Raw genomic sequence first — 12,930 nt, forward strand, 5'->3', positions numbered from 1 at the left:
CCGAGGCCTGAGTTAGGGGCCCACATGCTGCTGCTGCTCCCAGGCGGCCGGGTGACCTGGGGAAGTCTCAGTCCTCGCCCGGCTCTCAGCGTGCCTGCCGTCTATGGAATGTGGAACGCAGCCGGTGGACCCGGCCAGACCTTCCCACACTTCCTCCTTCCGGCCTGCCACCAAGGTTTCTGCCCGGTCTGTGAGAAGGGAGTCAGGGCCTGAGGGTGGGCAGGGCAGGCGACTTCCTGCTGGGTGAGGGACACACTCCAATCTGAGCACCCAGAGCCTCGTGACACCTCGCAGGGAGGCTGTGCTCTATAATCGCCTCCACCCAGCCACCTCGGACTCACTCCTATGTTTGTCCCTCCGTGTGTGACCTGCCCGCCCTTCCCAGAGACGTGGTCACACCGGGACGTGGATGGGGCAAGTGGTGACCAGGAGATGATGGCATCAGCCCAGCTGAGCCACTAGCCACGAGGGCCACACGCTTGCCATTCACTGCCCGGGACTCGGAGGTGCCCAGGTGTACGCATCGTCTACACTGAGATGCCTAATGCTGTGGTCGGCAAACTGCGGCTCTCGAGCCACATGCGGCTCTTTGGCCCCTTGAGTGTGGCTCTTCCTAAGCCTTAGGAGTACCCTAATTAAGTTAATAACAATGTACCTACCTATATAATTTAAGTTTAAAAAATTTGGCTCTCAAAAGAAATTTCAATCGTTGTACTGTTGATATTTGGCTCTGTGGACTAATGAGTTTGCCGACCACTGGGCCCTAACGCCACCTATAACACTCAGGTCTTCAACCATTTCCCTTCTTTTCAGGGCAACACGAACTTTTCAATAAACATCAGCAGCAAAGGGCAACGTTTAATAAAGGGCCTTTGCCCTGAGAGATGAGATGTCAGAAACGTGTGGAAGTGAATGGGAATGTTCACGCAGGTGACCCGGGTTCAAATCCCGGCTCTGCCGCCTTTTAGCTGCGCGACCTTGGACAGGCCACTTAACCTCTCTGGGCCTCTGCTCTCGTTCGTTCCCACCTCCCAGGGTTGTCTGTGCCGTGGAGACAGGCTAAGGATGGGACGCAGCTTTGCAACACAAAGAGCCCTGCAAATGTTAGTTATTATGAGCAGAGATGAAGTCCCTCAGACACAAACAACAAGCTGAAGGAAATGGGCCTGCTTTGTACAGGACGTCAGGCAAGCATGATCCTCTTGATAACAATAATCACAGTAATTATAATAATAACCCCTTCCATTGGAGGAGCTGCTATGGGCCTTTCAGAGTTTTCCGTCCATCTCTAATCTTTTAGGCCAAAAGAAGTGTGAGAGCGTGAGTACGTATACACACACACACACACACACACACACACACACATCACACACACACATCACACACACAGGCCTCTGGTTGCAGGGGAAAGCCTCCATCCACCCCGCCCCGCCCTGTGCGCTGCAGTTGTCCTGGCTCCCACCAGGGGGCAGAAGCACACAGGCCAAGGGGAGAGGGAGCCCGAGCTGGACAAGCAAAGCACCAGCAACCAGGCTGGGCAGGGCCCGTGGGCAGAGCTGCCTTCCTTGGCCTACAGACTGTTCCTCAAGGGGAAGCGGCAGAGAGACCCCAGCAGGCACGGCGATTCCAGCAGGTGGAGAATGCAGTGGCGGGAGCAGGGAGCATTCTGGGCATTTAGCAACTGCCAGACCCATGCCCCCCAGGCCGCGACATCTGTCTTTGTTAGTGGCAATGACTAGGGCACTGCAGGCATTTAAAGAGCCTGGTTGGAGACCAGGCTCTCTCTTCCCTTGGGCTCAGGGGTCTTAGTTGCAGCAAGCTGTCAGATCGCAGGGTCCATGGGGTGAGGCGGGGGGGGGGGGGGGGGGGGGGGAGCTGGGGACCTCCTAGATCAGCGGTTCTCAACCTGTGGGTCGCGACCCCTTTGGGGGTCGAACGACCCTTTCACAGGGGTCACCTAAGACCATCAGAAAACACATGTATTATTACATATTGTTTTTGTGATTAATCACTATGCTTTAATTATTTTCAATTTGTCACAATGGAAATACATCCTGCATATCAGATATTTACATAAGAATTCATCACAGTAGCAAAATTACAGTTATGAAGTAGCAACGAAAATAATTTTATGGTTGGGGGTCACCACAACACGAGGAACTGTATTAAAGGGTCGCGGCATTAGGAAGGTTGAGAACCACTGTCCTAGATCTACCACTTGCCTTAGGGGAGGGAGCCTTCCTGGTTCCCCGGAAAGATCCTGCAGCAGAACCAAGGATTTGGTGCTGTTTTCCATCTTGTCTCCTTTCAAACCTGCCCATCCGTCTCCATCCATCCATCCATCCATCCACATAGCCCGGTAACACCTAGCTAGGATGCATCTCTTTTGAACATCTACCCACGTAGCCATGTTCAGCCATCCACTCACTTCCACACCCGCCCATCTCCTTACCTTCCTTCTGTTCTTCCCCGGCATCTGCCTATCCGTTCATTATTCATGCATGCACCACTTCTTTCCTTCCTCCCATCTCTAGCCACCCACCTATCCATCCACCCATGTACTCATTTACCCACTGCACACCCCCTATTGAGGGGGGTCTTGACCTTCAGAACGTTCACAGTGGTTGAAAAATGATGGCCTCCAATTGCCTGGACACAGATGAGGGGGAGCTGGGGGCTCTGGCCTGCTTAGGAGCTTCGTTGTCATGGTGACTCCTGGTCTCCTAGCTGCCACCTCCCATGAAAAGGGAGCTGGAAGGTGAGTGCTCAGCCCCAAGGCCAGCAGGGCAGAGGGGAGGAAGGAGAGAGGAAGGGACCCCCCCCTCCGTTGTCCCCCCCCCCCCCCCCTCCGTTGTCCACCTGTCCCAGCAGCCCAGTGGCTGAGTGGACATTTGCCCTCCAGGGAGGCAGGCAGGATGACTGTTCCTGGGAACTCCGAAACCCAATCCCCCTGCTTTCTAGGCTGAAAGGGACTGGAGCTGCCTCCTCCCCGATTCTGGGAGGGAGGGAGCAGCCGCCTCCCAAGAGGCCCTGTTTCTATAGCACCAGGGGGAGACCGGGTGGGAGGGTGGGTGCCTGGGACAGCCCAGGCCAGAGCTCTGCCCCGTGAGTGCCCCCAAGAGGGCCCAGGCTGGACAAAAGCTCACTTTCCAAGGACAAGGCCACTGCCTCAATTAGCTGTCCTCCCAGGAGCGGCTCCACTGATCCCCTAAAAGGCACAGCAGGCTCTGAGGCTGCGCCCCCTGTGGCCCCCAGGCCTTTGCTCCAGCCCGACCCCATTGTGCCTGCGGCCACCACATCTCCCCCCCCCCACTACCCCCCATGCTGCTCCTTCCACTCCCTCTGCCCGGCCAGCAGCAGGCAGTGCCTTTGAAGTTGGGTCTTCTGTTCCAACTGCAGACTTTCCAACTGCTCAGAACCAAAATTAGAGAGGCCACATACTCGGCTCGGCCCGCAATGTAAAATGCCACCCAGGTCTCCCCTTCCCCCAATGCCATCCTAATGAGATGGAGCCGGGCTTCATGTTTTCTGAATTGCAAGGTGATCTCTCTAGGACCTTTCCCTCCTTGTAGTTATTTGTATCCTCAGCAGAAGGTGGAGGGGACGACTTGAGGCGAATGTGGGGGTCTGCAGGCAGCACAGCCCACCGGCCATGGGGGCTGGCTGCCCCTGGCCCCAAGGCTGAACACACACACACACACACACACACACAGTGTAAGGGGACTTGGGGAGGCAGCGGTGAGGTCGGTTGGGGGTTCTCTCCTCCATTTCATTCAACACAACACGATCTGGGCCTCTCTTCCTTGGGGAGCCTGGATGTGCCTGGCCAGCCCCCCAACTTCCCTCCCCAGCCCACTGGCTAGGCAGGCCCTGCCCCCTTCCTCACTCAGCTCAGCATTGTCTCCCGGCCCAGACTGCTGGCTGCCCTGCCCCGGTGGCCGAGGGCCAGGGGGGACCCCGAATGATCACCCCTGAATCATGACAGGGAGGTTTCCACTTCTCTTTCAAGGACTCTGACGGATGGTGGGGGGGAAAAGTCCCAACTGGGTACCAGCGAGTCTCTGACTCCCCTAAAGGCTTGCGGATCATCCCTTTTGACAAAGAGGGAGCAGGAGGCTGAGGACTGGTCCCCTCTGGCCTGCGGGGCATTTTGAATGTGCTGACCCGCACCCCCAACTCTGTCCTCCGTGACTAGGTCGGGGAAGGTCCCTGTCATGGGCTGGACTGTGTCCCCCACAAATTCATATGCTGAAGCCCTAATCGCCAGGACCTCAGAAGGTGGCTGTATTTGGAGAGAGCGCGCCTTGAAAGAGGTAATTAAGTTAAAATGAGGTCAGTGGGGTGGGCCCTAACCCACTCTGACTGGTGTTTTTATAAGAGATCAGGACATGGGCAGAGGGGAGACCATGTGAGGACAAGGGGAGCAGCCATCCACAAGGCGAGGAGAGGGGCCTCAGAAGAAACCAACCCTGCGGACACCATGATCTCGGACTCTGGCCTCCAGAACTGGGAGAAAATAAATTTCTGCTGTTCAAGCCCCCCACCCCACCCCCCCGCCCCGCCCCTACCATAGTCCTTTGTTATGGCAGCCTTGTGAACCAATACATAATCCAGCCCCCAGATGGGCCTCTCCTTGCGACTGGGAATGGGGGTGGGGGTTCCCTCTCCATCATCTCAAACTCCTACCTCCCCTTGAACTTCATCCTGAGGCACCTTGCCCTCACTGGCCACCTGCCAGCTCCCCTGCTCCCTTTCCAGGCTTTGCACATACGGGACAAGCTCATATCCACCCCAGGGCCTTTGCACTGGCTCCTCTTGCCACCAAAAACCTTTGGGGGAGAGGCTCCTTATTTGTCCAGTCTCCGTTTACATATAACCCCTGAGAGAAAGCTTTCCCCGGCAGCACCCCTCCCCCAGCTAGCCCAGGTGCCTCCTGTTCTCCCCACGCCAGCTTTCTCTTCTTTACTAGCACTTATCCCAAGGTGTAATTCGATGTTTGTTTCCTCGTCGGAGATTTCTCTCCCTTGGGGAGACTGTGAGCGCCATCAGGGCGGGTCACTCACCGAGGTGCTGAGACGCAGCAGGTGTGAACAGCACCAGGAAGCTGTCCCGGGGGCCACAGAGCCACGGAGAGGAAGGTGTTGGCTCTGTCCCACGGAGGGAGCAGTGCCCTCCCTGGCGCCTACCCATGGCCGCCGCATGCTGACACAAGCACACGCGAGGAACACACGTGCAGGGCGGTCGGCGAAATTCTGGAACCGCGTCACGCACGGGTCGGGCCGTTCGAGGCGGAGAAGGGCTTTGTTTTATGATCTAATTTCAAACCCTCCAATATTCCTTTCCAGAATTTGTCTGGTTTGGAGTGTCATCAATGAACATGGAAGAAAGGACGTGAGCTGCAGGAAAGTGGAGAATGTCTGCTCTCATCACAAAAACAAGGAGCTTAGAAACTGACTTTTGAGCCCAACTCGGTTATTACGTTCACATGGGCTCTTTCTCCCCGCAGGGGGTAGGAGGAACCAGTCTTCTCCTAAAAAAAGACATTTTTATTGATTTCAGAGAGGAAGGGAGATAAAGAGAGAGAAACATCAATGAGAGAGAATCATGGATTGGCTGCTTCCTGCACGCCCCCTACTGGGGATCAAATCTATGACCCGGGTACGTGCCCTGACTGGGAATGGAACCTTGGCCTCCTGGTTCCTAGGTGAATGCTCAACCACTGAGCCACACTGGCCAGGCAGTCTTCTTGTTACAAATGATGGACATGAGAGCCAGCCCCTGCTGTTCAGTTCAGTACATCTAATATAGCCCTTATTTGGAACAATAAAGAAAAAAAATTCCATTAATAAAAAATCAGTGTCTCCCCAGGCCCACTGAACAAGTGGTGAGCAACGCCCCCAGGGTGCCGCTTGAAGAGGGACCAGGGACCCGCTTGCCTGGGCGGGGGGCGGCGCACAGGGCCTGAGTAGCCCTGGGGACAAGACTGGCATTTGGGGCAAGGACTGCGGCAAGGAGTGAGGAGGACACAGGTGTCCAGCACGGTGGGCAAAGCCCCCAAGAATCAAATGAGGGGGAGGCGGGGGGCTCCGGGATAAGGGAGGCACGGAGTGTGGCTGTAGCCACCTGCTAGGGAACCTGTTTCCAGGTGTCTCCCCTGGACTCTGAGGGCCTACGTCAGGCTCCCTCTTGTATCAGATCCACCACCCGCTGGGCACAGAGCAGGTGCACAGGCAGCATTTGCTGAGTGAATGGATTTGGAAGGGAAAGAGCCAAAATGCACTGCGCCTAGGTTAGAAGCCTAGGGTGCGGCGAAGGCGTGCTCGCCTCTGCGGCCTCCAGGGCCCCGCCTTGCTGGGCGCTGTGACGTGAGGGCACTGCCCTGGGGAGACCAGCGACACCAGCTGGCTTCAGCCTCTGACTAGCTGCAGCAGCTGCCCCAGGGGCCAGCTGCACCCAGGAGTCTCCGAGGCCGGGCCAGTGTGGTTACCCAGCCACCGCGATGTCGGGACAAGGGCGGGCTGTGTCTCTTTGGATGTGCTCATCTCTGAGGTCGCTGTCAACCATCACACCTGGTGACGTTGCCACCAGCGTGCAGATGCTAAAACTTCCCACAGTCACGAGGGGCTCTCCTGCCCCAGAAGGGGAGGCCTCTACCCAAGGCCTCGCCACCGAAGGTGCCGACTCAGGCTCTGCCTCCGCCAGGTGGGTCTTCCCGACCTTCCCCAGGTCAGGTCTGCGGAGAAAACGATGGCACCTGTACGCACCTTCAGCAAAGGGGGAGGGGCTTCGGGGGGCGCACCTGCCGAGCGAGCATCTGCTCTGGGCAGTCTGTGCACCTGCCCCGCACCTGGCTCTCCCCTGCGTCCTACACTGGCTCCAAATTGCACTAGTTCAGCGGTTCTCAACCTGTGGGTCGCGACCCCTTTGGTGGTCGAATGACCCTTTCACAGGGGTCGCCTAAGACCATCCTGCATATCAGATATTTACATTACGATTCATAACAGTAGCAACATGACAGTGATGAAGTAGCAACGAAAATAATATCATGGTTGGGTCACAACATGAGGAGCTGTATTTAAAGGGCCCGAAGGTTGAGAACCACTGCCCTAGTTGGTTGCCGAATGGGCTCCTGTGTGTCCGTCTTGAAAACCAGCCTGTGATCGCTCTGTGTGGGGCAGCGGCTATGTCTTCTCTAGGGCATCCCGCCCCAGCCAGGGCGGCAGGGGGAGGAGGGGTGGGTATGTGTGTGACACACCAGAGGCGGGGGAAGGGGGTGACATCACGTGAAACTGTCCAGAAGTAGCAGAATGAGTGGTCGAAGGCCGCCTACAACTCCCGGTGCCCTTCTCCACTGCCCCCATGTGGACTGACCCCGGAGGTCCTGTCTCAGGCCGGGGGGTTCCAGAGGTGGTACCCCGATGGGTGTGTGCTGGGCGTTCCTCACAGCCTTCTTCCTATCCTCCCAGAAATGTTTGAGGTGGAATTATTTATAGACAGAAAAAAATGTTTTTCCATGATTCATTCAATGAACTCAAAAGCAGCTGTTTTTAATAATTTGGGAAATGTCAGGGCAAGCCATGAACATAAAGTTGAGGACACAGGTGGGGCAAGGACTCGACACACGGTGACGATATCAGTAACGGGGGTCCCGGGGCCCAGTGGTGGGAGGCTGGCGGGGCTGGCTGTGCCCGGGGCACCTCTGAGCAGCAGCCAGCATGTGACCCGTCACCGCAGGGCAAGGCTGACCAGGGAAAGAAGGCTGACTTACCCCGAGTGTTATGGGAAGCCATGGAGGCCTAAAGGAGAGAGGAAAGGCCTGACCAACGTGGCTCAGTGCTTGAGCATCGACCTATGAACCAGGAGGTCACGGTTCGATTCCCAGTCCGGCCACATGCCCGGTGTTGTGGGCTCGATCCCTAGTGTGGGGTGTGCAGGAGGCAGCCAATCCATGATTCTCTCTCATTGATGCTTCTATCTCTCTCTCCCTCTCCCTTCTTCTCTGAAATCAATAAAAATATATTTTAAAAAATAAAGGGGAGAAGAAATGACATTCTGTTTTTGAAGCTCGCCGTGGCTGCTGTGGGTGCGGGAGAGCGGAAGAGAGAGGGGCTCCAGGGCACCCCCAGGAGGCTGGTGCGGGCAGCAGGTGAGAGGCATTGTGGGTTTGGGAGGTCGGAGCCGGAAAGGCCCTGAGAAATAACGCCACCTAAGCTCTCTCCAAGGGGCCGTCCTAGATTTTGGTCTTGGCTCTGCCACGAACTATCTGTGTAGCCTGTCCAAACCTTAGCACTCGCATCTGATCAATAGTCCCCAATTCCTCCCGGTGCTGGGCTGTGAGGATGAGAGGAGGTGATATACGCAATACTGTCATGTCAGCACGTGCTGAGCCGCAGTAGATGTCAGCTGTTCCCAGGCCACACGGCTGGCCCAGGGTGAGCGGGCTTCGGGCGGCCACCCGTTTCCTGCCCCCGTTTAAGTCATCGGCCTGGCGTGACCACTCTCTGCCTCTTCTAGTTTGTTAGTCTGCTTCTCTTCGCGACGCTGTCAGTTCTACGAGGCTCACTCCTCTCAGCAGCTGCCGCTAGCAGCTTCCACGCCTGGCACTCCCCATGCCAATTTGGTTAGTAATATTCTGATATAAACATAAATACAAACATAGATATAAATATGCCTCCCCCGCCCAGGCTTCCGTGATCAGAGGGAGGCTTGCCAAAATCATGCAGGGAGTTATTCGACATCCTGAGTCCATAGCTTATTGGAAAAAGTGATTCAGAGACGAGAAAGGGAAAAAGGAAGGGCTGGGAGAGACCCGGGAGGAAGGAGAGGCGGGCCTTTGTGGGTGGGAGGAGCTGACTGGTGAGGGTGCATGGTAAATGCTGGGCAAGAGCAGCTCCTCAGTCACGTGCCACATCACACCAGGCCCTTCCTGAAAAGGCCTCCAGTGGAGAGAATTCGAAGCAGCTGATTGGGAGGAAGAAGGCCCAGGGCCCCACCTCCCCAGCGAGGATTTGCTCCCATTTCTCCCTCCAGTAAGGAGCCAGCAAAGCTTTCTTTCTCCAGCACTGGGGGCTGCCCCTGGAGCATGAAAGTGAGTGTCCACCTGGGCTTTGGGCTCCGGCCTTGCTGGGGCCGCTGACCTGCCTTTGGAGTCAGGCAGGCCTGGGGCTGGGTCCTGGCTCTGCCATCTGCCAGCTGTGTGCCCCAGGGCAAGTCACTCAACCTTTCTGAGCCTCGGTTTCCTCATCTGTAAAACGGGTATAATCCTATTCTTACTGAGCTCACAGGGATAAGGCAAGCTTTGCCAAGCTTCAGCCCTTTCTGTCCTGCTTTCTCGACCTCTGCCCAATCCGTGTAAGACCCCTGGCCTCATGCGTGTCATGTGTTTCTTTTATGTGACTCAGGAAACAGTCCACCTCCCACCCTGGGTCTTGTTCCACCATCTGGACCATCATGAGCTGGATGGGCTGCATGCTTGTTTCCTGGCTTCGGAGGAACATAAACACATCCCTCTCGTAAGGAAGAACGTCCCCGAGGGTGACGGCAGCGGCACGGAGCCTGGCCTGCGTGTGCTCCACACGTGGGGAGCTGTTACTTCCCCGCTGTCATCGCTGTCACCCAGAAGTGCAGGAGGGCGGGAGTGACAGTGGAGTCTCTCCAGGCACCTGCTTCAGGAGCCCTCCCCCCGTGTGGGGCGCCAGTCCCCTTCCTGCCAAGGCCTGGACCCCAGCCTGGGTCCCTCCCTCCCCTCTCTTCGCACACCACCTCATGTTGGCACATAGGACAGAATCGTCCTGCACAAAGAGAACTTATTATTATTATTTTTTAATTATCTAGTTCTCCATAAAGGAGGGAATCCGCCGGGCCCAGCCCCGCTGCACACGTTTTCCCATCTTCACGACTCCCTCTCCTCCAACTTAGCAAAACCTGTCAGAAGGGGTACAGTACTCCACCCAGCATTGCCTGGTTACTTGTCAATTCGGCCCAGATGGCCAACCCCGAATTTCCTAATGCAACTCCACCAGGAAGATGTAACTTTCATTAAAAAAAAAAAAAAAAAAAAAGAATAGGAAACAACCCAAATTCAAAACTTATAAAAATGCTCACCTACAAAAACAAACACGCAAGCAAACAAGCTGATCAAACAAAGCGGGTGTGAGTGTCGGGGCCTCTGTTTGCAGAGGAAAAGGGCTTGGGTAGGACTGGTAAGTCCCAGGTCCAAGTCCAAGCCCAGAATCGGCACTCTCCAGCGGCGTGACCTCCGCTGGGCAGGGCCCGTGACCTCTGAACTGGGGGTCAAGGTGGGCCCGTGGGGGAGGCTGCTGTGTGGGTGTTTCCTGGAGAGAGGGGTCACCCTTGACTGAGCTGGGAGGCAGGTGGACTTTATCTGACCCCACCCTGGGCACAGGGATCCCCTGTCCGCCCCAAAGGGCGGTTTTCTCAATCAGGTGACGGCTAATTCCCATTGGGAGATGCTTCTCCCTCCACAGGCATCGGTACTTTAAGCAGGATTCCTAGAGACTGGAAAGCCTTTCACACCCAGGGCTCCAACCCGACTGGGGGGTTTAGGCCTGGGGGACACACCGAGGGGGGCCCAGCACCACCCTTGGGTATTATGCCCCTCGTAGGAGGAGTTCTGGGGTGGCAGCAGCTCCCAAAGAACCGGGTTGTCTCATTTTATTCCGAGAGAAGAAATGTGGGTCCCAGAACCAAATCAGACCCTGACCTGGAGCCCCGAGATCCCATCACAGGCTCTGCTCAGTTCCTCAGAAACATCCCCCAAAGCAAGGCGCTCTGGCTGCAGACAAAGGTGTGCTTTCCAGGCCCCACTGCCCTGGGCCCTGGCCGCTGGGGCCCAGCAGGTTGTGGGGAGAGGTGACAGGCACCTGAGGGGCTCTGGTCTTTTGACCCCTTGACCCTTGACCTCTGCAGCTATATGTCTGTTCCCTGGGCAGGGGCTGGGGCAGCCGGAGCCCAGTCCACTGCTAAAGCTGCTCCCGCGCGACCAGGGATCCACCCCAGCAGCCCTGTCTGTGCGGCGCCCTTGAACGCAGCCTTGTCCGCCGGCTGGAGCTCAGCTCCGCATGGGAAACGCACACTCCGCCTGCAAAGCCGAAGGCCTCTGTTTAGCTGAGCTCAATTCCCCAGCCCCTCACCCTGGCAACGGGTCTTTGGGGGATTTACATCTCATGCATCACAACAGGGGAGCAGCCATTCAGCAAGTTGGTTGCAGCGGCGGGGGAGGGGGGGAACCCCACAACACAAAATCAATGTGCCTCCCCCCCACCAAGAGCACAGCTACAAAACCAAACAGGATCAACAATAAAAATTTCCCACAAGCCCACTGGGCCTTGGCCGACAATCAACAACCAAACAGGAATTCAAACTTAATCAAACGTTCATGTCTTCCTTGTAAAGCTCAGGAAATTAGTAATTGGTTTTATAATTGAATTTTCTGATCACGTATCAAAGGAATGGGTCCTGCCAAAGGCCAAGGCATGGCCTGCCTCCTGCAAGGACGGCCAAGGCAGCTCTGAAGGTCGGGGAGGGGCGCTGACGGCTGGGGCTGAGGACAGAGCCCAGCATTTCTAACCAGAGGCGCCAGGGACAGCAGAGCCTGCCCTGGCCAAGGGGTCTCCCCAAACACTCACCCCAGGAGCCCTGTGTTTCCGATCCCTTTAGCAATGGTGGCCGAGGCACGCAGGGGGAAGATGGGGAGGCAGGAGGCTGGGAGACCGTGTGGGTAGGGAGTGAGAAGGCCTGTGGGGCAGGGTCTGGGCAGAGACTGGGAAGCCATAGGGGCCAAAGCCATTCTGCAAAGGAAGAGGGACACAGGAGAGGCAGGAGGAGTCCCAGGTGTTTGCCCTGAGCTACTTTGAGGAAGGAGGATTTTTCAACATAAAGAAGGAAGGTAGAAGAATTGTTCTGTGCGGCCTGGTTCCGCACGGGTTGGGGCTGGGGCGCTGACGGGCCTGGGCACCCGGGGCGCTAACAGGTCCAGCTCAGCTTTTGCGAGCCCTCGCTCGGTGCTTAACAGTCATCATTTCATTTTAGTCTTCACAGCAGCCCACGGAGATGGTCATTTTGGTCCCCATTTTACAAACCAGAAATGAGAGATGCAGGGGGCAGAGGTGAAGGGGCTGCCCACCCGTGAGCCGTGGAGCTGGGACTTGGACCCAGGACGGTCAGATCCCAGAGTCCAGAAGCTCAGCCCCGAAGGCAACACAACCTCTCTCCCTGCAGAGAGAAACATCTCACGGCCCAAGGGAAATAACGAGAAAGGGTTCCCCACACGCAGAGATGGAAGCTTGAGAGCCAACCAATCGACATTCATTCGTTCACTAACTTCAAAACGACCCTGGTAAAGGCAGGCATAGACTGGAGAAGATATTCACAACACGTGTATGTCAAAGAACGTGTATCCAGGATTATCTCAAAAAACCACCTCTCACAACTCATTAATAAGAAGGCAAGCAACCCATTAAAGAGAAAGAACGAAAGATGTGAGCAGATACTTTACAAGAGAAGATAGACATGGCCAAAAGGCACGTTCAAAACTTGCTACATGTCACCAGTCATCGGGGGAGTGCAAATTCGAAGCACGATGGAGTATCTCTCCATGCGAACGGGAAAAGGACAATTCCACACGTCGAAGACAGCGTGGGACAGCAGGGGCTCTCACACATTCTAAATAGTACAACCACGTGCCCAAGCCGGTTTGGCTCAGTGGATAGAGCGTCGGCCTGTGCACTGAAGGGTCCCGGGTTTGAATCCAGTCAAGGGCACATGCCTACATTGTGAGCGTGATCCCCAGTAGGGGGCGTGCAGGATGCAGCCGATCAATGATTCTCTCTCACCACTGATGTTTCTCTCTCTCCCTCTCACTGAAATAAATATATATATATATATATATATATAAAGAAACAACCTCTT

General features: G+C 56.0%; 1 protein-coding gene across 2 annotated transcripts in view; it reads right to left on the minus strand.

The window, feature by feature from the left end:
• The window catches only part of GNAO1 (G protein subunit alpha o1), a 120,232-nt gene that overhangs the window by 22,269 nt on the left and 85,033 nt on the right, over positions 1–12,930 (minus strand). The window lies entirely within an intron of this gene.

The sequence above is a fragment of the Myotis yumanensis genome, unplaced genomic scaffold (assembly GCF_028538775.1).
Source record: "Myotis yumanensis isolate MYYU_CA2020_CCGP unplaced genomic scaffold, mMyoYum1.0.hap1 SCAF_18, whole genome shotgun sequence".
NCBI lineage: Eukaryota > Metazoa > Chordata > Mammalia > Chiroptera > Vespertilionidae > Myotis > Myotis yumanensis.